The 25,117-nt window shown below is 36.9% G+C and overlaps 1 pseudogene; it reads right to left on the bottom strand.

The window, feature by feature from the left end:
• Nucleotides 1-431: 431 nt before the first annotated feature.
• On the bottom strand, nucleotides 432-23,136 carry LOC114425472 (annotated as a pseudogene).
• Between the last annotated feature and the right edge of the window lie 1,981 nt (nucleotides 23,137-25,117).

Genomic DNA, 25,117 nt, shown 5'->3' with positions numbered 1-25,117 from the left:
GCTAGTTTATCAACTTTGAGTTTATACCAACTTCTCAACTTTTACTTAACTGTTTAGTATTCAGTTAATTTATCTGATAGTTTTGTCAACACTAAGGTCAAGACTCAAACAACTATGAGTTGTTTCCAACACGTCTATAGGGAAGGAAATACTATTGCAGATTGCCTCGCGAAAGAAGGATCATCTTCTCCACAGGATTTAATTATCTTGCAACAGTGTCCTAGTGCTCTTTTTCCTGTTTATGTTGCTGATGTTATAGGACACTCCTATGTGAGGTCCTAGTTTAGTTGTTCTTTCTTTGTCTGTATTTTCCCACTCAAAAAAAAGACTCAAACAACTGAATTCCAAAATGTCACGTTATTAATGTAAACTAAACTCGACATCTCCCATTACACATCTTAATTCCCAAATAATAAATGCATTGTAAATTATTACAATAATCCGATACGCTCATTTTGCATTAAGAGGGGAGAAAATGGCCTATATGGAAACTCTCCAATACTCATCCAAGAGTTCTTCAATTGTTTTGTACCCAGGAGATGTCTTGCTAACAAAACCATCTCCAGTAACTTCTCTCCTGCATCAGTAAAACATAAAGTAGAAATGAGAACTTGTCTGCATGTATATATTCACTGAATTTTTCTAACATGGATTGGCCTTAGCAGTTAGTATATAAACTGATTTTTAAATATCATACTTGTATAGCAAGTAAAATGCTACATGAAACAAACAAAAAAATCTTTTGCAAGATTTGGAACTTAAAATAACTTAATTTCAAAAAACAATAATTTTTCTTAGCTTGAGAAAACTTTATTTCCTTAATTAAGCTCTTCCCAAACGAGTAAACAGAAGATTGCCTGAAATAACTTGCCTGCTTAATGTCGGAGAAGTTGGCAAGCAAATCAGCAGGAATAGACCAATCAAACAGATCAAATTTTTCCTTGAGCCTTGCATCATTTGTGCTCTTGGGAAGTACACTGTGACCCATTTATAGTTCCCATCTAAGGGCTATTTGTGCTGGAGTCTTCCCTAACTTCCCTGCAGTTGTGTGCAGAACTGGATTTTTAAGTATATTACTTTCACTGTATCCTTTTCCCAGTGGTGAATAACCCTGAATAAAAACATTGATAGTGGTAAGTAGTAAGCAAAATTGCAGCTCAGAATCACAAAACTTTTCTATATGTTAACACTGAAATTGCTACAAGATGTCTACTATACTATTCCTTCAAGTTCTTTATATTCAGAGATATGTACTTATGGTAGAATTCATAATTGTTCTAAACGGATGTAAATTTGCACTCACTGATAAGTGCACTCCCTTGGATTTACAGAAAGCATGTAATTTTGGCTGCTGTAATGAAGGGTGCAATTCCACTTGGTTAACAACTGGAGGCACATTTGCTGACCCCTATATCTCGAGCCTTGCCAGAATTGTAGAGTGCCTCCATTGCTCTCCATGTGCTAGCTATGTCAGGTTTGGTAAGCTGCCAATTATTCGCACTGACTGGCCAATGAATCTATATAAGAAAATAGTCATGAAAAATCAAATTTTGAATTCAGTGACACTAATAGAAATTGATGTAGGAAGGAACGAATTTCTTATGATTTACATACAAGGTAGAGATCCAAATAGTCCAGCTGCAAATCCCGTAAAGTTTTATCAGATGCCTTTGGGACGTCTTGCGGCAAGTCATCAGTACACCTAAAACATGTGCAAATTAAATTGGGTATAAAGAATGTAATTACAGCATCAGAATGATAAAGTATGCAATTAGGTTTAAGAACACATTAGCAAGAACAGTTTGAATAAATGCCAGAAATCTGTAGACTTTGTTATTGAGGAAGTCCTTTGCTTTTCATAAAATTGTTCCAAGTTTTTGAACAACAATGTATGATCACAATAGTCCTTTGTCAGAAAAAGATGAAAAGCTATAAGGCTTTTAGAGTAAGAGAATGCTTATTTGGTGGACACAAAGATAATGAAGAAATAATGTTAAGATCCAAAGAAAAGAAAATCAGTATTTGTTGAAAGTTTGAAGAATTCAAAAACATCAATTTTTTGAGATTTTCAATAGATATTCTCCATAGGTGGCAATCCTACTCAAGGCATGGTTAAACACTAACGTAGGTGCTTCTCCTAGTATGGATTTAAACATGGATGGCCACTCTATGGTCAACGCCCTCCGCTAGCCCAACCGCCATTGGTTAGAACATTGAAAAAATGAAAAACAAACTGGCAACTGTAAAGATCATTAATGATGCTAATCTCAGAATTTCACATCTTTCTGTCCACCAATAAACTTATCAATGAGTTATTGTTACGGCAGAAACCAAGGAGGTGCAAGTAGGAGAGGATGGGCCAGAAGAAGTTACAAATGACAGGCCCAAGAGGAAGCATTGTTGCCCTTTGTACTTGAAGGATTATGAATAGATAGACTCAATTAACAAGAGAAAATATTATAGTTAGTTAAGGGAATAATTCTGTTATAGCATTGTTGGTTTGCTAGCATTTTTCTGTTATGCTTGTCGAGAGCTTGTCGGGCCATGGTCTGTGCAGTAGAATAGGCTATATATGTAAGAACACTCCTTGAACGAAAAGTAAGAAATAATATCAGAATTCCCTTACCTTCTCCCATTTCTGGAGGTGACCTTAGTCCTCGAGTTCTAAGGAAAGGTTCTGGTTCAGAACCTTAACAATTATCTTCCAAAGTTAGCATGAAAATACTTTGGAAAATACTTTAGAACCTTAACATCTTGGTGCATTCATTGCAATTTCCATGGCGGAGTCAACTTGCTCGAAGTCCAACATGGACCAAATCGAAGACAACATTGCTAGACTCACCTCCTCCCAGATCAACATGTCTACAAAGATCAACGACCTTCTCCACCGCATGGCACAATTGGAGACGAATCAACCTTCCCCTGTTTCTTCCGCCACAACCCCATACACTCAATCACCAACCTCGGCCCAACACCGAATGAAATTAGAAGTACCTCGCTTCGACGACACTGACCCCATGGGTTGGATCTTTAAGATCACCCAGTTTTTTTACTATCACTCTACTTCGGACCATGAACGATTGACCATCACCTCCTTCTACATGGATGGCCCGACATTGGCTTGGTTTCAATGGATGTCTCATAACACCCAACTTTCTTCATGGTCCGCTCTTATCCAAGCCCTCGAAGCCCGTTTTGCACTGTCCTCTTATGAGGACCCTACTGGTCTGCTTTTCAAGTTAACTCAGCAAGGTACAGTTACTGAGTACTTATCTGAGTTTGAATCCTTGGCCAATTGCATTGTAGGGTTGCCAGCCCAATTTCTACTTAGTTGCTTCATCTCCAGGCTCACCGTTGAGATTCGCCACGAGGTACAAGCCTTGCAACCTCTAATGCTAACTCAGGAGGCTTCCCTGGCTCGTCTCTAGGAGGAGAAGCTCATCAACTCTCGTTGTCCCCTTCGTCCCAAACGTCCTCTTTTGTTTTCGGGACAGTCACTGTCTTAATTTTCCTCACCCACGGGACCCCTGTTGCCTCGCGTAAACACAACTTATTCCTTGTCCCTTTGGAACTCTCCCTTTATTTTTCCTAGCAAACCACCCCTCATCCCCATCAAGCACTTGTCACCGAAGGAAATTACGACTCAAAGGGAAAAGGGGTTTTGCTTTAATTGTGACGAGAAATTTTCACGGGGTCGTCGCTGCTCCTTTAAGCTTTTTTTGCTAATTTCTAAGGATAAGGATGAAGACCTTCCCAAAGGCTCATTTCCCTCTTTAGTGCCTGATCCACTAGCGGACCCGGATACCTAGCCTCAAGCCTAAATCAGCCTACATTCTCTTTCGGGCCATGTAGCACTTGAGACGTTACGCTTATTAGGCCAGATTTCACGACAGTCGATGCTCATAATAATAGATAGAGGTAGCACCCATAATTTTCTTCAACAACAATTGGCATCAACCTAGGGCCTATGCACTCAACCCACAACCCTGTTAGACATCATTGTTGGCAATGGCAATGAACTCCAATGTCACTAGGTCTACAAGGACATTCCGGTGCATATCTAGGGCCACGTTTTTTTGGTCAATTTCCATGTCTTGGCATTATGTGGGGCTGATGTGTAGAAGCAATGACATTTTGATGTTTTGATGATGCCAAAGGATCACACGCTTCTCAAGTTTTATTCAAGACAAGAATCCAAGAATCCAAGAAATTCAAGATAATGATCAAGAAAATCTCTAGAGTCTTAGGAAGGGAATTCCAAGTTGAAACTGCAAAAGGTTTGGCCAAAGAATTCAAGTTAAAATGTTTTTAAAAAGAGATTTACTCTCTGATCATCGATTACCAGAGGATGTAATCGATTACCAGTGACCAAAATGCTTCCTGAAATGTTTTAAAATGATTTTAAATATTTTTGACAATATGTAATTGATTACACAAAGCATGTAATCGATTACCAGCAGTTGAAACTGTTTATAACAGCTATTAGAAATTTAAATTCAAATTTTACAATATGTAATCGATTACATCTGGATGGTAATCGATTACCAGCAGTTATTGAACGTTTTATAGCAGTTAGAATTCAAATTTTAAAGCTTGTAATCGATTACACAAATCTTGTAATTGATTAACAGAAGGGATTTTCAAAAATAATTTTCAAAAGTCACATCTGTTCAAATGGTTTTTGAATGGCCATCAAAGGCCTATATATATGTGACTTGGAACACGAATTTGCTCAGATTTTTTCTGCACAAAAGGTCTTATCCTCTCAAGAGCAAAATTATCTTATCCTCTAAAATATCCCTTGGCCAAAACACTTGCAATTCAATAAGGAATTATTTAAGTGCTTCATTGTATAATCTATCTCTTTCAAGAGAGATTTCTTCTTCTCTTCTTCTTACTTCTGAAAAGGGATAAAGAGATCGAGGGTCTCTTGTTGTAAAGCAATCTGAACACAAAGGAAAGGTTGTCCTTGTGTGGGTCAGAATTTGTAAAGGATTTTGCGAGATAGTGGAACTCCCAAGAGGGCTTCTTGGGGACTGGACGTAGGCAACGGACTTTATCGAACTAGTATAAAAACTGTGTTTGCACTTTCTCTTCCCTTAAACTCTTTTATTTTTTGTTGCTTAACATTTATATTCAGATTATTTAATTTGAATTATCTTTTAGATATTCATCTTTAAGGGAACTTGGAACTTGCATTAAAATCAAAGTAGAATTTTTAATTGAGGAAATAGTTTGTGATATCTTAATTCAACCCCCGCCCCTTCTTAAGATATCTGAGGCCACTTGTCTAACATGACATTGTCTTAGGAGCGCAATGGTTGAAGTTGTTGGGTCCAATCCTTATGGACTACAACGATCTGACCATGAAATTCTGCCATGAAGACAGGTTAGTGGAGCTTTGTGGTGATCGTGAAAGTGAGCTCACACTTGTAACCCCTCGCCAACTACGGCGCATGGTTCGTTCCAACACTGCTAGTGCATTCTTCCACTTATGCATAGAGCCTCTTCCAACTCAAACAACCCTTTCCTCAAATTCTACCCACAATCAATCACCTGCCATCTCCAACCTCATTAACCAATATCGCCACCTGTTCCAACCACTTACTACACTACCTCCACCACGTACCACTAATCATTTCATCACCCTCATTCCTAATGCCTCTCTAATTAATGTTTGATCGTATTGATACCATACTACCAAAAGCAAGAAATCAAAACCCAGGTTGATTCTATGCTGAAATAGGGGCTCATCCAACGAAGCACAAGTCTTTTTTCATCTCCGGTCCTTCTCGTGAAGAAACAAGATGGTTCTTGGTGATTTTGTGTTGACTACCGTGCCTTGAACTCCATCACGGTCAAGGATCGTTTTCCAATTCTAACGGTGGAAAAATTATTGGATGAGTTAGGAGGCGCTCGATGGTCCTCAAAATTGGACATACTCCAAGGTTATCACCAGATATTGATGAAGGAGGACAATGTGAGCAAAACGGCATTCCACACACACCATGGCCACTACGAATTTCGTGTGATGCCTTTTGGCTCGTGCCTTTCGTTCCAAGCTACAATGAATCAAATATTCAAACCTTATATGTGCAAATTCATCATCGTTTTCTTCAATGACATTTTAATTTATAGCACCACCTTTAACGATCATCTATTTCATCTAACAATTGCTTTCCAAGTTTTATAGAATGGTGAATTTCACCTCAAGTTGTCCAAATGTTGTTTTGCCCAGAATCAAATTGAATACCTAGGTCACTTGGTTTCGGTGACTGGACGGGAGTAGAACTAGTGTCGGAAAAGGTGAAGGCAATCCAACAATGGCCACCATTGCGTTTGTTCTGAGCCTTGTGCGGGTTCCTCGGTTTGATGGGGTTTTATCGTAGATTCAATAAAGTCTATGCAGCCATAGCAGTGCCATTGATGAACCTCTTCACACAGGAGAAGTTCAGATGGCCACTAGAGGCGGACCTTGCTTTCCAAACTCTCAAGGATGCCATCAGCAAGGCACTAGTCCTAACTCTACCCAACTTCACCATTCCATTCGTGGTCGAAACAGATGCTTCAGGAATGGGAATGGGCACAATACTATCACAAGGCGGCCACCCTATCGCCTTCTTCTGTAAGCAGTTTTGCCCCCAAACTCGTTCATGCGTCTACCTATGTTTAGGAACTCACCACCATCACCATGGGGGTTAAGAAGTGGCATCAATATCTGTTGGGCCACCGCTTCATCGTCCTCATCAATCATCGAAGCCTAAAAGAACTCATGGCACAGGTTATACAGACTCTCGAACAACAGTTGTACTTGTCTCACCTCCTTGGATACAACTACATGATCCAATATCACTCCGGAAAATATAACATGGTGGTAGATGCCTTGTCCAGAGCTTATGAACCCTCCACAAGATTCCTATTGTTCTTATCCATACCTCACTTTACCTTTCTTGATGAATTGAAGAAGGAGTTAGCCGCAAACTCTGAATTTCTCGTTCTCCAGAAAACCGTCAAGTCTAAACCAACATCATATCCTGATTACTCCATTACATAAGAACTTATTATGAAAAATGGGCGAATTTGGTTACCAAGTGGGATCCCTTTTATTCCAACTCTGTTATCAGAGTTTCACTAGTCCTCGACGGGAGACCATATGGGGGTCTGCTAAACTCTTGCCTGATTAAATGATAACTTTACTTGGGCCAATATTCACCAGGATGTTCGAAAATTCATTGCCAGCTGTTTAGATTGCCAACACACTAAATATAAAATAACTCATGCAGGAGGGTTGTTGTATCTGTTACCAGTACCATCGACACCTTGGGAATATTTGTTCATGGATTTCATTTCTGGCCTACCCGTGTATCATGGTCATACATCAATTTTGGTGGTGGTGGATAGATTCTCTAAGGGTATTCACCTGGGTATGTTACCCAAGCACCATGGCATGCCTCGTAGCATCATCTCTGATCGTGACCCACTCTTCATTAGCAGATTCCGCCTAGCACCCGCAATTAAACGACCAAACCGAAGTCGCAAACTATATCTTTGAGCAATATCTCAGGGCCTTTATTCATAATAAAGCGTCATCATGGGGGTGGTTCCTAATGTGGGCCGAATGGTCCTACAATACCTCATGCCATTCTGGGACCAATCTTTCATCATTCGAGGTAACCTTTGGCAAGAAACCTCCTAATATCCCACAATACATTACAAGCACCTCCAACTTTGAGGCAGTAGATGATCTACTCATACATCGTGAATCTGTATTTGCTTCCCTATGCAAGAAACTATTGAAAGCACAGATTCACATGAAGAAAGTGGCAGATGGCCATAAGAAGGATAAGGAATTTCAAATTGGTGACTGGGTGATGGTGAAGTTGAGGCCACACCGACAAGCCTCAGCTACAAGCCAATCTCACTCAAAACTGTCCAAACGCTTTTATAGACCATTTCAGGTGGAAGATCGAATTGGAAGGGTAGCCTATAAACTTCAATTGCTAGAACACTCTCGTATTCACCCAATGTTCCACTGTTCAATTCTAATACCATTTCACCCATCTTCTTCGATGATCCCGAAACCAGTAGCATTACCAACTTCAGCAATGGATAACCAACTTGAGATTTGCCCCTTAGCTTTCCTGGAGACACGGTGGGACTCTACACCCTCTGGGCCGAAACAACAGGTCCTAGTTCAATGGGTTGGGTTAGCTCTAGAGGACACCTCATGGGAGGATTGGTCTGACTTAAGGGCCACTTACCACCTTGAGAACAAGGTGTTGCCAGATGCGCACGGGAATGTTATGGCAAAAGCCAAGGAGATGCAAGTAGAAGAGAATGGGCCAGAAGAAATTACAAATGACAAGCCCAAGAGGAAGCATTGTCCCCCTTCGTACCTGAAGGATTATGAGTAGATAGACCCAATTAGCAGGAGCAAATATTATAGTTAGTTAAGGGAATAATTATGTTATAGCATTGCTGGTTTGTTAGCATTTTCTGTTATGCTTGTTGATAGCTTGTCGGGCCATGGTCTATGCAATAGAATAGGCTATATATGTAACAACACTCCTTGAAGGAAAAGTAAGAAATAATATCATAACTCCCTTACCTTCTCTCCCTTTTTTGGAGGCAACCTTAGTCCTCGAATTCTAAGGAAAGGTTCTGGTTCAGAACCTTAACAATTATCTTCCAAAGTTAGCATGAAAATACTTTGGAAAGCTGACTTATTAAATTCTATTCAATAAGTCCGAGTTAAGAAAAAAGAAAAGTGAAGACTCCCAATAAATCTATACCAAGTTATTGCATAGATAACCTTGGCAACAAAATAGTTTAACAAATATTGAGTATATATAAAAAAGACAAACCATAGCATGGAAGTGATAGACATATCTTCACCCTTAACTAGACCAACAACAAACAACTTCAAGGCAGCACCAATCTACAGAAAATTTACATTAAGTTAATAGATAGAGAGTAGAGTATAAAAACAGTGTAATATATAAGAGAGGATAAGAATTGTAACATGATATTACTTTGGTGTAGTTAACTTAATAGGATATTAGCTTTTTATACCTCTCATGCAGAACTATTGTTTTCTACTATTCATGAAGGCTTAAGCCCAAACTAAAACAAACTACACAAGTTTGAAAATAGCAAATTTCATTGCTTCAGAACAATAGAAATTATATTTGTTAATCAATATTATATTTATTATTATGTTTGTTTTAACTTATACTTGTTTTTCTATTTTTTTAGTACTTATTGTAATGTTATGCTTATAATGATTAAAAACGGGAGAAGATGAAAATTAAATTATATTTTGGGTGAATAGTTATTTTCGTCCCTGAATATGTAGAATGCTAACAAATTCGTTCCTAAATGTGCTGCATAGGTTCTTTCACTAACGATAACAAATGAAAGTTAACAGATGAATGAATTTGTCGCACTTTTTTTACTTTTGGGACTAAAATTTGAATTTTCATCGTTCATGAACAAATTTATCAGTGTTCTACACATTCAGGGACGAAAATAGTTATTTATCTAAGAAATGAATATTTAATTCATCAATACTAATGATTATTAAATTGGTTAATTTTAATTAATAATATCATAAATTTTAATTTTATTTCAAAAAAATTCAATAATATTAAATAGTTTTAGTGATGATTATTTTTAAGAGATAATTTTTCAAATAATGGGAATATCTCGTAATGTTAACAATTCAATAAATATATTTATTTTTATTAAAATTAGTACATATCATTAATAGATCTTACCATTAATTAAAAATAAAAAATAATAATTAATAAACTTAAAAGCAATCTTATATTTTTTATAAAAAATGTTTTTTATAAAACTGTTTTTTTATTTCTTATATAAATTACCAGAGAGGTAGTAATATGTAAAACAAAATATTCCCTCAAATTCATATTGATTAAATGATTAAGTTAACCATCATGTCGTTAGTAAGTATGCATTGGCTTAAAAAAAAACAAAAAGTAAGAATGGCATTACGCTTGAATTTCCTAGACAAGTGTCACTTTTTTTCTTGTTATTAATAGACAAGTATCACTTTTAATAGGCAAGTATCGCTTTGACAGTTATAAATGAAAAAAGAAAGATATTTTGAAAAGTGATCCACCAAATTATTTTGTAAAAAATAAGGCTTAAATGTAGTTTTAGTTTTTCTATATTTTTTTAAAATTTGTAGTTTTTATTCTTCTATTTTAAAATAAAGAATTTAATCTTCCTATTTTATAAAATTCACAACCTTTTAATCTCCTGTATTTTAAAATGGAAACATCTAATTCTCACCTTTATAAAATATGTAATTTTAGTCCTTTTATTAAACTGAAAGCATTGACTTGTTAAAATACTAATATTAAGTATAATGTAGATTAAATAAATAATCTCATATCACATCACTTAATTTGGGTCACATTAGATTAATTTATTATCAATCATCACATTTCAAATTTAATGGAAGAACTAAATTGTAGATTTTATAAAATTGAAGGACTAAATGTCTCTATATTAAAATAGGAGAATTAAAATTATGAATTTTAATAGGAGGACTAAATGACTCTATTTTAATATAAAGTGACAAAAATTACATTTAAGAAAAACAATTATTAGAAAAATTGCTACATATTTTGTAGCAATATCAAAGTGACCCAAAAAATATTAATTAAGTTTAATATTTTTCAGAGGATTAAAAAAAATTATATTTTAGACAATATTATTTATATGGACTAATTTTACTAAAATATCTTTATTAGGAGTCAAAATTGGAATAATTTTTTTATATTTCATTGAAAACTGAAAATTTTCAATAAATATGAAAAAAATTGAATAATGTTAGAATGACAATCAATATGAAATAGAGGATGAAAAAATAAAGAGAAAGTATCATATGAAATGACAAGAAAAGTTTTTATAGTAGTATTCAATTATGAATCTTCATATAGTAAATTTATTGGTTTTGATAATAATAACCTTAAATTCATATCAAATATTTTTTAATTGGTAAAAAATGTAAAACCTTTTATATTCACATTGCATTAACATCAAACTTAAAAATATAATTTTTGGTAATAAACTCAAAAATATACTAATAATATTATATGTTATCTTTTTAATTATTTTATTATTTTATTCCTTAAGTATTATTTAATTATAGGTGAAATTGTATTTTTCTAAAGAATAATAACAAATACAGTATTTTGTTTTGAATTTTAATATAATTAATTTTAATAAAAAAAGTAATCGTTAACTTACTGAGATTATAAAAAATGATTTAATTACAATTTCATTTCCTATGTTTTATTTGACAAGGTCTTGTATATGGAAAACTACAAGAAACTCATAATTGTTTATTTTCCGGTGAGATAAATGTAAATTGTGTCTATTAATTTACAAAATTTCTATGTGGATAATCTTTTTTTCTTATACTTATTAGGTTAAAATATGTTTTTCATTCTTATAAATATGGAAATGTTCAAAACATGTTCTTGTAAAAATTTTAATATGTTTTTTGTTCCCTCAACATTAAAATATGTTATTTTTTTACTTAGAGCAAGGTTTGAACATTTGAAATTACGTGCATGGCTTTTTTAAATCAGTAATATGCATAAAAGATGTAAAAAGAATATCACATTTATATCAATTATATATATAATCAATGTAAAAAGTCATCATAGTAGGTTCGGATTTACTTGAACCTACATTCGACCAAAAACCATAAATTTCAATTTTGTGAGGAAGAGAAAACATACTAAAAATTTTATAGGAATGAATTTTAAATATTTTCATATTTATAAAGATGAAAAATATATTTTACATTTATTACTATAAGAAAATAAAAATAGGTCCTTAAATTCAAATTTCATAAAACTTGGATGGAAAGAAAAAAAATGTGACGTGGAAGGACATAACTATTTTTTTTATTAGTCACAAGCTCTAAACCCTTCCCTAGTTGGGAGACCAGGTTTAAAATATTGATCACCTTGGTTTATTAAGCCAAATCGATTTGGAAGGTTTATTGTAGTTGGTAGATAACAGTTCTTTAGGCATGTTGGCAGGAGTTTGATTCTCTATTTGTGCGTATGAAGAAGACTTTGTTGGAAGAGACAAAATCTATTTTAGTGATCTCTACACCTCGAAAGTTAGTCTTATGACTTCGGCTATGAAGATACCTTCATTAAAAAAAACAATGTATCTATTAGAGCGACTGAGTTCATTCATTTGGAGCTTAATGAACTAAATATTTAAGAACTTTACTAATTTGTTCGTATCTCTCTTCTAATTTCTAATAAAGTCTTAAAAAACACAAATCCACCAATTTTTCAATTTTAATATAAATATTCACCATAAAATATTTTTAAATGACATATTAACATTAAAACATAAAAATATGTAAGTAACCTTCAAACCATTTAACTGATTATCAACAAGTCATTAGTTCGAGTGATATTGAACTCAATCCCATAAGTAAGGTGTCGCAATACCCTACAACGAGACAATGAAGGCAAAATAGATAAGTCAAAGCATTCGTTTCCTAGGGAGGAAACAAGTGGAGTCGCCACCAACATTTATTCGAGGATGTAGAAGCAAAGACTTTGACTTGACGTTTTGACGATGCCATATGATCATGCGCTTCTCAAGTTTAATTCAAGACAAAAATCCAAGAAATTCAAGATACATCATTAAGAAGATCTCTAGTGATTTAGGAAGGGAATTCCAAGTTGAAACAACAAGAGGTTTGGCCAATGAATTTAAGCAAAAAATGTTTTTACAAGAGATTTACTCTCTGGTAATCAATTACCAGAGGATGTAATCGATTACCAATGGCCAAAACACTTCCTAAAACGTTTTTAAAATAATTTTGAATATTTTTGAAGGCATGTAATCGATTACATGAGGATTATAATCGATTACCAGTAGTTGAAAATATTTACAACAGTCATTAAATATTTGAATTCAAAATTTATAATGTGTAATCGATTACACATGGATGGTAATCGATTACTAGCAGTTATTGAACGTTTTGTTTTAAATTTTAAGGCCTGTAATCGATTACACAAATATTGTAATCGATTACCAGAGGAGAATTTCAAAAAATAATTTTCAAGAGTCACATCTGTTCAAATGATTTTTTAATGGCCATCAAAGGTCTATTTATATGTGACTTAGAACACGAATTTGCTCAGAGTTTTTCAGAACAAATTGGTTTTATCCTCTCAAAAGCAAAATTATCTTATCCTCTTAAAAATTCCTTGGCCAATACACTTGTAATTCAATAAGGAATTATTTTGAACAATGGAGCACTCAAAATAATTCCTTGGCCAATACACTTGCAATACAATGCTCAATGGAATGCCCTAGAACTCCCTCATGATAAGCGCATGTCATGTTAGGGTTGTATCCTCTGGGAAACGGAGGTTGAGAAATATTTGTTGGGCTTATGAGTGCCATTGCATTATCGAGCTAATAGGGGAGTAAGTCAGTATATGGCATTGGAATTGGGGTGAATTCTACAGGCTTCTTTTCTAGAAAGTTCCTTCCCTGGTTGGTATTTTGACTGATATTAGGGGTGGTGTTTCGTCTTGGATGTGCATTGGGCGGATTTTGTGGCCAATTTGGGGATGGCCTTTGTGGATGATTGGGCGTTCTTGACTGGTAGGGTGGTGGGTTGAGAAGGATTCATATTGGCTGAGTATTGATATTATTGGACTAATGGGAAATTTAGCCATGTAGGAACGACAGTCATAACATGGGTTTCTCCCTCCTTCTTATTCCCTCCATTTGCCCTAGGCCTCCTATCACCATAATTCATCGAGCAGCGTAATCAAATTTGCCTCTTTTTAGGCCTACTTCAATCCTCTCACTCGCAAACACTAAATCTGCAAAGCTCAAAGGCAAGTAATCCACCATTTTCTCATAGTAGAACACTGGTAATGTATATCAATGTTATCATTGGGGGCGCCACTTTAGCAACCAAACCCCTCCACCTTTGGGCATATTCTTTGAAAGATTCATGCTCCCTTTTGCACATGTTCTGCAACTGTATTCTATCTGGAGCCATATCAGAATTGTACTGATACTACCTAATGAAGGCAACCATTAGGTCTTTCCAAGAACGTAAGACTTTCTTGAAATAAATGCATCAACGATTCTTCATTTTTCATGTATGCCCTCATTTTCCTATAGTTCATCTTCAAGTGATCTTGGGGCAAGTAGTCCCCTTGTACTTATCAAAATCCGTCACCTTGAACTTCAGAGGAATGACCACGTCGGGCACTTGGCACAACTCTGCCATGTCAACAAAAGCATAATTTTCGCCTCCTTCAATGACCCTCAACCTTTCCTCTATATGATCAAATTTCTCCCTTTCCACCATAGCAGGAAGCCCTCCTCCCATCGCAAAATGTAAGGGTTGGGGTTGTGGGTGATATTGAGCCCCCCCCCCCCCCCCAAAGTTTTTGGCAAGGGTATTCCACCAAATGCTTGCTCCTCAGTGGCATATCTGAGGTGAGGCTTGAAGTCGGCCAGAGCATGGTCCCGGGGTACTTCATGTGTCTACCCCATGGGTTGAGGGACCGGTGCATGACCAGACCAGTGTTGTTGGCTCTCAATGGGTATAGGAGTGAAGTTGTCGACATTCTCCTCGGGAGCGTGTGCAACATTGGGTGGTGCATAGTTGGGAGGCAAGCCATATGGTGGGAAGGAATGCTCGCTCTGGACCTGCACAAAATAGGGGCCGCCTGTACTTTCCAACGCTTCACCTCCCTAACCTACCATATCCGAGACTAGACAATTTACTTGATTGAGGCCAGGTGGGTGAGTTAGGTCCACCTTAGTGGAGGTACTTGCGGCAACGGCTGTAGCCGTATTGACCTCCATCATTTTTCTCATACTGATCATGGCTTCCATCATTGTGGTCATTTGCTCTTTCATGGCCTCCATGTTGGCCTTCATCTGTTCCTGTACCACCTCTATTTCACTCATCACTCTAGCATTGGCATGCATTCGGTGAGGGCATTGTAAAGCGTGCTCTTTTCTTTTTATTACAATGATTGCAGTTCTAATTTCAAGGAAAGAATGCAATGAGCAATGCAGCCAATGTGAAAAGAAGAAAAAAGCATGGATGTAGGTGAATGATACATTGTTGAAGTATTACAAATTTTACACAGAACATTCAGTAGAACATAGGATCGAATCAATTTAGATTTTCATTAAAACAACATTGTTCATCACATCTTGTTAGAGCCAAAGTGCAACTGGAAATAAAACATGGAAATCAACAGTCCTTGATTTTGTAAATTATTTAGCTCAATCATGTGTTGGCAGTAGCCAAAGAAGCTATGTAAACTCGATCCATCTTCTGTCCCAACTTTTGCAAGCTGGTTACTTCCATACTTGACCTTGACTCGATGAAAAACTTTTCTTAAAAGCATGTGCTTGGTTCGACCCTATGTTCACAAGAATAGAAATTTTGATTGCCAATACTTCGAAAACCTATCATAGAGATGAATGATTAGGGCATACCTATGCTATGCATGACAAATGAGATCAACATGAGACGACCGAAGAACTATCCTTTCCTAGTTAACAATGTGTTAGGTACCATGTTCATGTGATTTTCAATCGTTTTTCAAGAGAAATGGGTGTATAATCTCAACATGGTCTGTTTATAGCTATCATCATGGTACCCAACACATGTAACTAAGAATGTGGTGTAAAATTTATCGCTTCATTGTGAATTTCTTTTTGCTCATTTTTTTTTTTGTTTTTTTTGTGTTTTCTTCTTCTTCTTCTTTTTGTAGGGGAAAATGCAAGGTATGAGCAACTATGTGTCAGGATCATGCATGAGTGAACATGACATGCGAAAGATGAAAATAGAATTTGAGCAACTATGTGTCAGAATCATGCATGAGTGAACATAACATGCAAACGATGAAAATAGAATGTATGCAATTGGCAGAACAAAAGCATGCCAAATGAGGATGTATGATAATGCAAATGTAATGCATGAATACGATAAACAATAAATGCAGGACCTTGAAATGATGTTTTAAATCTTGAAAAGCTGAGAGAATCGTTAAGGTGTTGGACCTTGAAACGATCTCAAGTGATATTTCATGAAATAAAGTTTAGTTATAAGTTGGTTTTACCTTAGATTTGTTCATTAACTTTCAATCTTTTTAAAGGCAATTTTACTGCACTAGTGATGGGTTAAGATTGAGCATTACAAAGAAAAAGAGATTATCAATGATAGATGGTGAAGATGAATGTGCACATAATAACAAAGGGGACCCCTAAGGGTACATAGATCACATTCAATCCTTAAAAATAAAACTAACCGATGGTCGAAAGAAGAACACAGAACAAGAATGATGTAGGGAATGATCACGGTCGCGATTCAGTAGTGCCTCAGCTTTGTTTCCTCTTCTTTTTTCTTCTTTTTTCTCTCTTCTCTCAATTCTCTTCACTTCTAACCCCTGGAACCCTTTAAAACACCCCTAGGATGCCTATTTATAGGCAAAAGACCACCTTGGGGCAATTGCAGCTCGCCTAGGCGAGCTTAAACTTAACCCTGAAGCAAAGAGCTCACCCAGGCGAGCTAGTCCCTTAGCCTTGACATTATTTGGTGGCCCAGGCAAGCCAAATGTTGCCCTAGGCGAGGTGGGGCCTAGGAAAAACAAGGAAACAACCCTTTTGCCCTCCTTTCTTGGTATATTTTGTCTTCCTAATTGAAACACTGAATGGTTCCTTGCTTTGCACTATAACTGGCATTCCACACCATAAGTCGACTAACAAGGATCAAAAGATCAACAAACGATAGTCTCCAGACGAAATAGGGATATGACACAAGTCACATATGCTAGTCTCTTGGATGGAGAAAATATACTTGAGAGGGATGTAATACCTATAATTTTCGACTTAGTGTATGTGTGTGTCACAACCTACCCTTCCGCGGGAGGGCCGAAGCATTTGTCTCCAAGGTAGAAAGCGAGCGGAGTCGCCACCAACATTTACTCCAGGAAAACACTAGAAAAACCAAAAAGACAAAGGTCTGCAAATTTTGAAAATGAAGGTTTGGGAGTTGTTTACGTACGGGGAAGGTATTAGCACCCCACGTGCTCGTTACAAGGGACGACAGCCTCTAATCGAGTATGCAAAACATGACTTCAAAATTATGTTTTTTTTTTCTTTTTTATATTTTTTAGGTATTTTTCCTTTTATATTTTTTTATTTTTTGGGGTAGAGAATGGTGTTGCCCTTGCTCCTACGTATCCTCAGGTGTGATGAGGAAATCAGACCTACGTAGTTCTTTAGTCTGAATGTTTGTTGTGTTACGTTATTTTTATGTTTTTTTGAAAGATTGATTTTAATTGAGAACAAAAGGCGTTGGACCATAAAATGATCTTTTGATTTTTGAAAAGAGGAGAGAGTAGTTAAGGTGTTGGACCTTGAAACAGTCTTCTCAAGTTTGAAAAGTGGAGAGAATCGTTAAGGCGTTGGACCTTGAAATGATTTTCTCAAGTTTGAAAGGCGGAGAGAATCGTTAAGGCGTTGGACCTTGAAAAGATCTCAAGTGATATTTGATAAAGGGAAAATAGTTATGAGTTGGTTTTATTTTGTTTATTAAACTTCAATCCTTTTTTAAAGATAACTTGCGGCACTAATGATCGGTTAAAACTTACTTTACAAAAGAAAAACAATTATCGATGATAGGAGAAAGAGATGAAGATGCACAAAACAATAAGGAGGACCAATAGGGGTCCATGAATCATGTTCAAATTCCAAAAAGCAAACACTAACCGAACGAAGAACGATGAAGAACAGACGAAGAACGGTGAAGAACGGAAGTAGGAATCGATCTTGAAAGCGCCTCGGCCTCGTTGTTTCTTCTTTGTTCTCCTTATTCTCACTAATTTCACTAAAATGTTCTCAATATATGAAGTTGAACCTTTACCTCAGCCTCCTCACGACTATTTATAGGAAATGAAGGGTGGAGGTTGTTCAGCAACTCGCCCAAGCGAGCTCAGCTCGCCCAGGCGAGCTAGTTGCTTCCTCCAAAAGTAACTTTGCTCGCCCAGGCGAGCCGGTTACATCAGCCCTAAGCTTTCTGGTGGCCCAAGCGAGCCAGGAGCCTGAAAAATTGTAAAAATGACCCTTTTGCCATTGCTTTTGAGTATTTTCCGCATTCTTTTCTAACACGTCAAAAAACCTTTCAGATTGCGCAACAACTGGTGCCAAGCAGCTCAATTCGGCAAGCAAGAATCAAAACATTAGCAAATGAAGGTCCTCAGACGAAATTAGGGTATGACAGTTGCCCCTCTTTACTTATCTTTTATTAGAAATAAAAGGGAAGTAAAGATAAAGACACTAATTTCGTTTGAGCTATCTTGCTATTCAATCGGGCAACTAGCGGAAACCAAGGAAGTGAAACCGAGGAAACATAAGGACATTGAAGTTTTGTAGAGTGGAAGATATTTGAAGTTCTTCTTCTTTTTCTTCTCCTTTTTTTATATGCATATATTTTTTTCAAAGCATAGAAACAGAGGATGTCGAGTCCTACAAACCACAAAGACAAGGACGTTGAGTCCTATAAAAGACAAAAGACGTTGAAGCCTTTGAAATGTAAATGAAGGCATTGTCATCTTCGAAAGCATAAATGACTGAAGACATTGAAGTCTTTTAAAAGTAAATGAAGACATTGTCATCTTTTGAAAGCGTAAATGGCTGAAATCATTATCGTCTTTTGAAATGTAAATGAAGGCATTATCACCTTTTGAAAGCATAAATGACTGAAGACATTGTCGTCTTTTGAAATGTAAATGAAGGCATTGTCGCCTTTTGAAAGCATAAATGACTGAAGACATTGTCATCTTTTGAAATGTAAATGAAGGCATTGTCACCTTTTGAAAGCATAAATGACTGAAGACATTGCCGTCTTTTGAAATGTGAAGGAGCAGATGACCTTGATTGTCTCTGTAAGACAAAAGACTACGATAGTCTTTGAAGGTAAAGGAGCAGATTACCTTGATTGTCTCTGCAAGACAAAATACTATGATAGTCTTTGAAAAGTAAAGGTGGATGACATTGATAGTCTCCGCCATACAAAAGACTATGATAGTCTTTGAAATGATAATTGTGAGGACTTTGAATCCCTTGAAAGATAAAGACGAGGACTTTGAGTCCTATGAAAGATAAAAGCGAGGACTTTGAGTCCTATCGAAGATAAAGGCGAGGACTTTGAGTCTTATGAATGATAAAAGAGAGGACTTTGAGTCCTGTGAAACAAGCCAATAGGTACTAGTACCAAGGGGCTCAACCTTATTAGAAAACAAGAGGTTGACTCTTTGAGAGGACCTCTCATCCTCGAAAGATAGGACATTAGATTTGGGAAATTGGTATGTACAGAGAGGTCCATGCACTTATGATTTTCGGGATCTAGATGCATACAACCTTCATCTTGAAATGCTAGTAATGCAAAATGGTTTTGAACCATGAAAATTGTGTAATGCTCATGACATTCTTTCCTATTTTTTTATTTTGATTTTGATTTTTTTTTCTTTTTGTGGAAAACACAGATTGACTATCTCTTTTTTAAAAGATGTGATAACTCATGCAACCTCATCCCATCTTTTTTCAAATCCCTTTAGGGACTCCCTCAGAGTGTATGCTTTTTATTTAACCACTTGACAATTTTGGAGTGGCGGCAATGGAGTCATTTGACATTTAATCAATCAACCGAAATATGGATCCAAGGGTTTTCCCTTTTTTCTTTTAAAAACTTCAATTATTTTTCACAACAAGAGAAATATAAGGCTTTAGGACCAATCGTGTGCACCATTGAAGGATGGCAATGGATTGTTACACTTTGATATATGACCAAGTGAAACTTTCTTGATTTTAGATTATAGAGTGATGCCAATGGTCTGTCGATCCCGTTGAAATTTGATGACATCGGCTAATCACGAAAGAATTTATAACGAAGCTACCCTTGGATTCGAAAGGGATCCCAAAGGAGTTTTCATGAGAGACTAACATCAGATGTACTCTACTATCACAATTGTCTTCAGGCATCTTCCATGAGCTCCTAGTCAAATGAGTTTTCTTCTCAAACGTGCAAGTGTGAAACCTTGAGGATTCTTTTTTTCATATATATATTTTTTCAACAATCACAAGCATGTGCGGATTTCATTCTAGAATCCCAACTTAAAAGAAAATTAGTCATTCTTGATCTACATGGGCTTTATTAGGCTTGTAACATGGTTAGGGGTAAGAGGGCTATGAAAGAAAAGGTCACAAAGGCTCAAAGAGTGTTTAAGGGTTACATTGAGTAAGAACCTCAAGAGCGTTGCTTGTACCTTTTGGGTTAGGCTTTACTCCTTTTGCCTCATACATTAATCTTTCATTGCACTTTTGTGCCTTTCTTGAAGAATTTGGAGATCTGATGTCTTTTTTTTTTTTCTTCTTCTATTTTTTTTACTCGCCTTTGGCAAATTTTATTTTCTTTTTCTTTTCATTTTTCTATTTTGCTTTTGTTGTTTTTCTTTGTTGTTGTTTTTAGAAAATGAATATGCTTTGTCTTAGAGGGGTAGCAAACGATAAACTCGTGTTTAGGATGTTAAAACATGGTCATGTGTCATTTCAAATCTTGACTTAGATCCTTTGTAGTTTGGATTTTGGGGCAAAACCTTAATAGCACGCCCCTGATTGTTTTTTCTCTTTCTTTATTTTTTATTACCCTAATTTTTGCCTAGGCCACCCTTTCGGGTTCTTGACCTACTGGGTAAAAACTTCTGATCTACCCCTAGGTTTGCTTGAGGTTCATGCATGGTCCCTCTCATTGCCTCAATGTAGGGCTCTGAGGTACCTATTGTTGTCTTTTGTCGCGACCTTATAGTAAGGAAAAATGAAAGAAACTATGCAGATTCTCGAAAATGAATTTTCAAGGACGAGAAACATTTAAAGGATTTCAAATTGATAGATTAAGTTGAACGAATCATGTTCTTGATAACTCACTTTTCTCTCAAAAGAACAACTTTTAGGAAATATGAGGTCACATGAATATTTGTACTTTTTATTTGAAACACAGTCAATCAAACATTTTTTTAACTTTTTACTTGTCGTTTATGGCACCCTCACCAAACGTGTAGAACGCACAATTTCTGATTGAACAGACTTAGAAGTCAAACTCAGGAGCGCATGTCACTTGAGCAAACAAACCAACAGCTTACATTCACATTCTAGTCAAAGTTAAATAAGCAAAGATGTAATCATGAGAGAATGAGATAAGGACATCAAATTTATCCATATTATTAGCATTGTGATTGTTGTTTACATTAATGGCATAAACTTGAAAATCCTAATGAGTCATTGGAGACATCTAACAACATCCTTCAAACTGCCCCATGCATAGTGTCGCTTGCCAATGTCATAATTCACAAGCGATTATCCTCCTCAAAGTTTAGTCAGTCTGCATCAATTAGACTTTTCACCTTATGTTTCAAGGTCATACAATGCTCAGTCAAATGCCCCGGGACTCCTCCATGATAAGCACATGTTGCATTCGAGTTGTACCCTCGGAAAAATGGAGGTTGAGGAACCTTGGCTGGGGTTATGGCTACCATTGCATTATCGAGTAGATATGGGAGCAAGTTAGCATACGACACTGAAATTGGGGTGAATTCTATAGGCTTCTTTGTTGGAAAATTTCTTCCCTGGTTGGTGTTTTGGTTTGTGTTAAGGGTGGTGTTTGGTATTGGATATGCGGCAAGCAGGCTTTGTGGCTGATTTAGGGGTGGCCTTTGTGGTTGATTAGGTGTTCTTGACTGGTAGGGTGGTGGGTAATGAGAAGCATTGATATTGTTGAGCTAGTGAGGAATTTGGCCATGTAGGAATGGCAGTCACAACATAGGTTCCTCCCTCCTTCTCATTCACCCTATTTTCCCCAGGCCTTTTATTTATCAAAGTAGGATAATCAAATTTGCCTCTTTTCAGACCCACTTCGATCCTTTCGCTGGCAAAAACTAAATCGGCAAAGTTTGAAGGTGTGTAACCCACTATCTTCTCATAATAGACCACTGGTAACGTGTCAACTATCATTGTTATCATCTCCTTGTCCGTCATTGGAGGTGCTACTTGAGTCGCCAGATCCCTCCACCTTAGGGCATATTCCTTGAAAGATTCATGCTCTTTTTTACACATGCTCTGTAGCTGCATCCTATTTGGAGTCATATCAGAATTGTATTGATACTGCCTAATGAAGGCCACCATTAGGTCCTTCTAAGAATGGACCCAGGAAGGTTCTAGATTAGTATACTAGGTGATGGATGCCCCAGTAAGACTTTCTTAGAAGAAATGCATCAACAGTTTCTCATCTTTCGCATACGCCCCCATCTTCCGACAGTACATTTTTAGGTGATTCTTCAGGCAAGTAGTCCCTTTGTACTTATCGTAATCCGACACCTTGAACTTCGGAGGGATGATGACGTCAGACACTAGGTACAAGTTTGCCATGTCAGCAAAGGCATAATCTCCGCCTCCTTCAATGGCCCTGAGCCTTTCCTCTATATGATCCAATTTTCCCTTTTTCTCCATAGCAAGAGGGACTTTCCCCACTGTGAAATGCAAGGGTTGTGGTTGTGGGCGAAATTGAGGGCCCTCCAAAGTGTTTGGCAAGGGTACACCACTAACTGCTTATCCCTCAATGGCGTATTCGAGGCGAGGCTCATAGTCGGCTAGATTGTGGTGGGGTATTTCATGTGCCTCCCCCATGGGTTGAGAGACATGTGCATGATCAGGTTGAGGTTGTTGGCTCTCAATGAGTATGGGAGTGGAGTTATTTTCATTCTCATCGGGAGTGTGCACCACATTGGGAGGTGTATAGTTGGGAGGCAAGCCATATGGCGAGAAGGCATGCTTGTTCTGAACTTGTACAAAATGGGGGCCGCCCGTACTTCCCAACTCTTTGCCTCCCTCACCTACCATATCCGAGGTTGGATGATTTATTTGGTTAAGGCCAGATGGGGGAGTCGGGTCCACCTCAACAATGGCGCTGGTAGCGACAACTGGAGCCACATTGACCTTCATCATCTTCTTCATGCTCATCATGGCCTCCATCATTTGTGGTCATTGGCTCTTTCACGGCCTCCATGTCGACCTTCATCCGCTCTTGCACCTCCTCTATTTCACTTATTACTCTAGCTCTTGCACGCGTTTGGTAAGGGCGACGTAAAGCGCATTCTTTCCTTTTGATAACAATGATTACAGTTCTGATTTCAAGGAAAGAATGCAATGAGTAAACGCAACCAATGAAAAGCATGGATGTATGTGAATGATGCATTGTTGAAGTATTGCAAATTTTACACAGGACATATAGTTGAATTAAAACAACATGGTCCATCACATATTGCCAAAGTGAAACTGGGAATAACACATGGACATCAAAAATCCTTATTTTCCTGTAAATTATTTAGCTTAATCATGTATTGACAGTAGACAAAGAAACCATGTAACTCGGTCCATCTTCTGCCCCAACTTTGCAAGTTGGTTACTTCCATACTTGACCTTGACTTGATGAATTTTTCCTTAAAAAAAGTTCTTGATTCAACCTCATAATCCAAGGAATAGAAATTTTGATCACCAACACTTCAACCACATCTCATAGAGATGAATGACTCGGGCATACTTATGCTATGCACAGAAAATGCAATTATGAGATTGACATGAGATGCCCTGGGAACCATCATTTTCCTAGTTAACCATGCATTAGGTACCACGTTCACATGATTTTCAATCATTTTTTTAAGAGAAATGGGTGTATAATCCCCACATAGTAGGTTTATAGCCATCCTCATGGTACCCAACACATGACTTTCTTTTGTGTTTTTTTTCGTTTTTTTTTGTTTTGCAAAGGAAAATGCAAGGATCATGCATAACATGTGAATGATGAAAATAAAATGTATGCAGTTTGTAGAACAAAAAGCATGTTAAATGAAAATGCATGATAATGCAATGACTTATGCAAAATGCAATGCATGAATATGATAAATGCAGGAATGATATGCCCATTACGAAGCCATGAAGAGATGTATGATGCAATCAAGGAACATGTCAGAGTGAGTTTCCTATGCGCCCGCCTAGTTTAGGAATCTAATGGAAAGGATCCAAAAGTCCACTTCTAGTGATAATTCCCAGGGGTGGTTTCATGTAACCTTACTGGCTTCTAGAGATATCATCCTCTTAAGTAATACATTGTGACGATAGGGACTATCAGCAACAATGCATCACTAAAATAGGAAAACTCAAGATGAGGCTTCACTATTATCAAGCGAGTCAGAGACCCAGCATGACCACAAATCGACCTCCACTCCTTGTGGCTCACATAGACCCGGGTATAGGGCCTAATATCTCAATGTGTGTGCAAGGTGTAGGTGTCATGTGTGTGTAGAAAAAATATTTCTAACTATGAATGTAATCGATAAACAAACACACACCAAACACAACAACATAGCAAAGGTTATATACAAATATGGACAAAACAAAAGATAAAAGGGGAAAGGGAAACTAAATAAAGAAGTTATGATAAACATTTGCACACTGATTGAATGACCTAACTCTCTAACAACATCCCCAGTGGAGTCACCAACTGTCGCAACCTACCATTCGGCAGGAGGGCAAAAAGGCCAAAATAATGGGCCAAAGCGTTTGTCTCCAAGGGAGAAAACGAACGGAGTCGTTACCAATGTTTATTTGATGAAAATGCTAGAAAAACCAAAAAGACAAAGGTCTACGGATTTTTTAAAGGAGGGTTTGAAGTTGTTTATGTACAGAGAAGGTATTAGCACCCCATGCGCCCGTCACAAGGGACGGCAGCCTCTAATCGAGTATGCAAAACATGACTTCAAAATTATGTTTTTTTCCTTTTCGTATTTTTTAGGTATTTTCCCTTTTTATATTTTTATTTTATTTTTTAGGGTCGACAAGGGTGTTGCCCTCGCTCCTACGTATTCTCAGGTGGGATGAGAAAATCAGACCTACGTAGTTCTTTCATCTGAGTGTTTGTTGTGTTACATTATTTTTATGTTTTTTTGAAAGATTT

The sequence above is a fragment of the Glycine soja genome, chromosome 1, assembly GCF_004193775.1.
Source record: "Glycine soja cultivar W05 chromosome 1, ASM419377v2, whole genome shotgun sequence".
In the NCBI taxonomy this organism is placed as follows: domain Eukaryota; kingdom Viridiplantae; phylum Streptophyta; class Magnoliopsida; order Fabales; family Fabaceae; genus Glycine; species Glycine soja.
The sequence above is the reverse complement of the archived record's forward strand: the minus strand, read 5'-3'. Positions and strand labels throughout refer to the sequence as shown.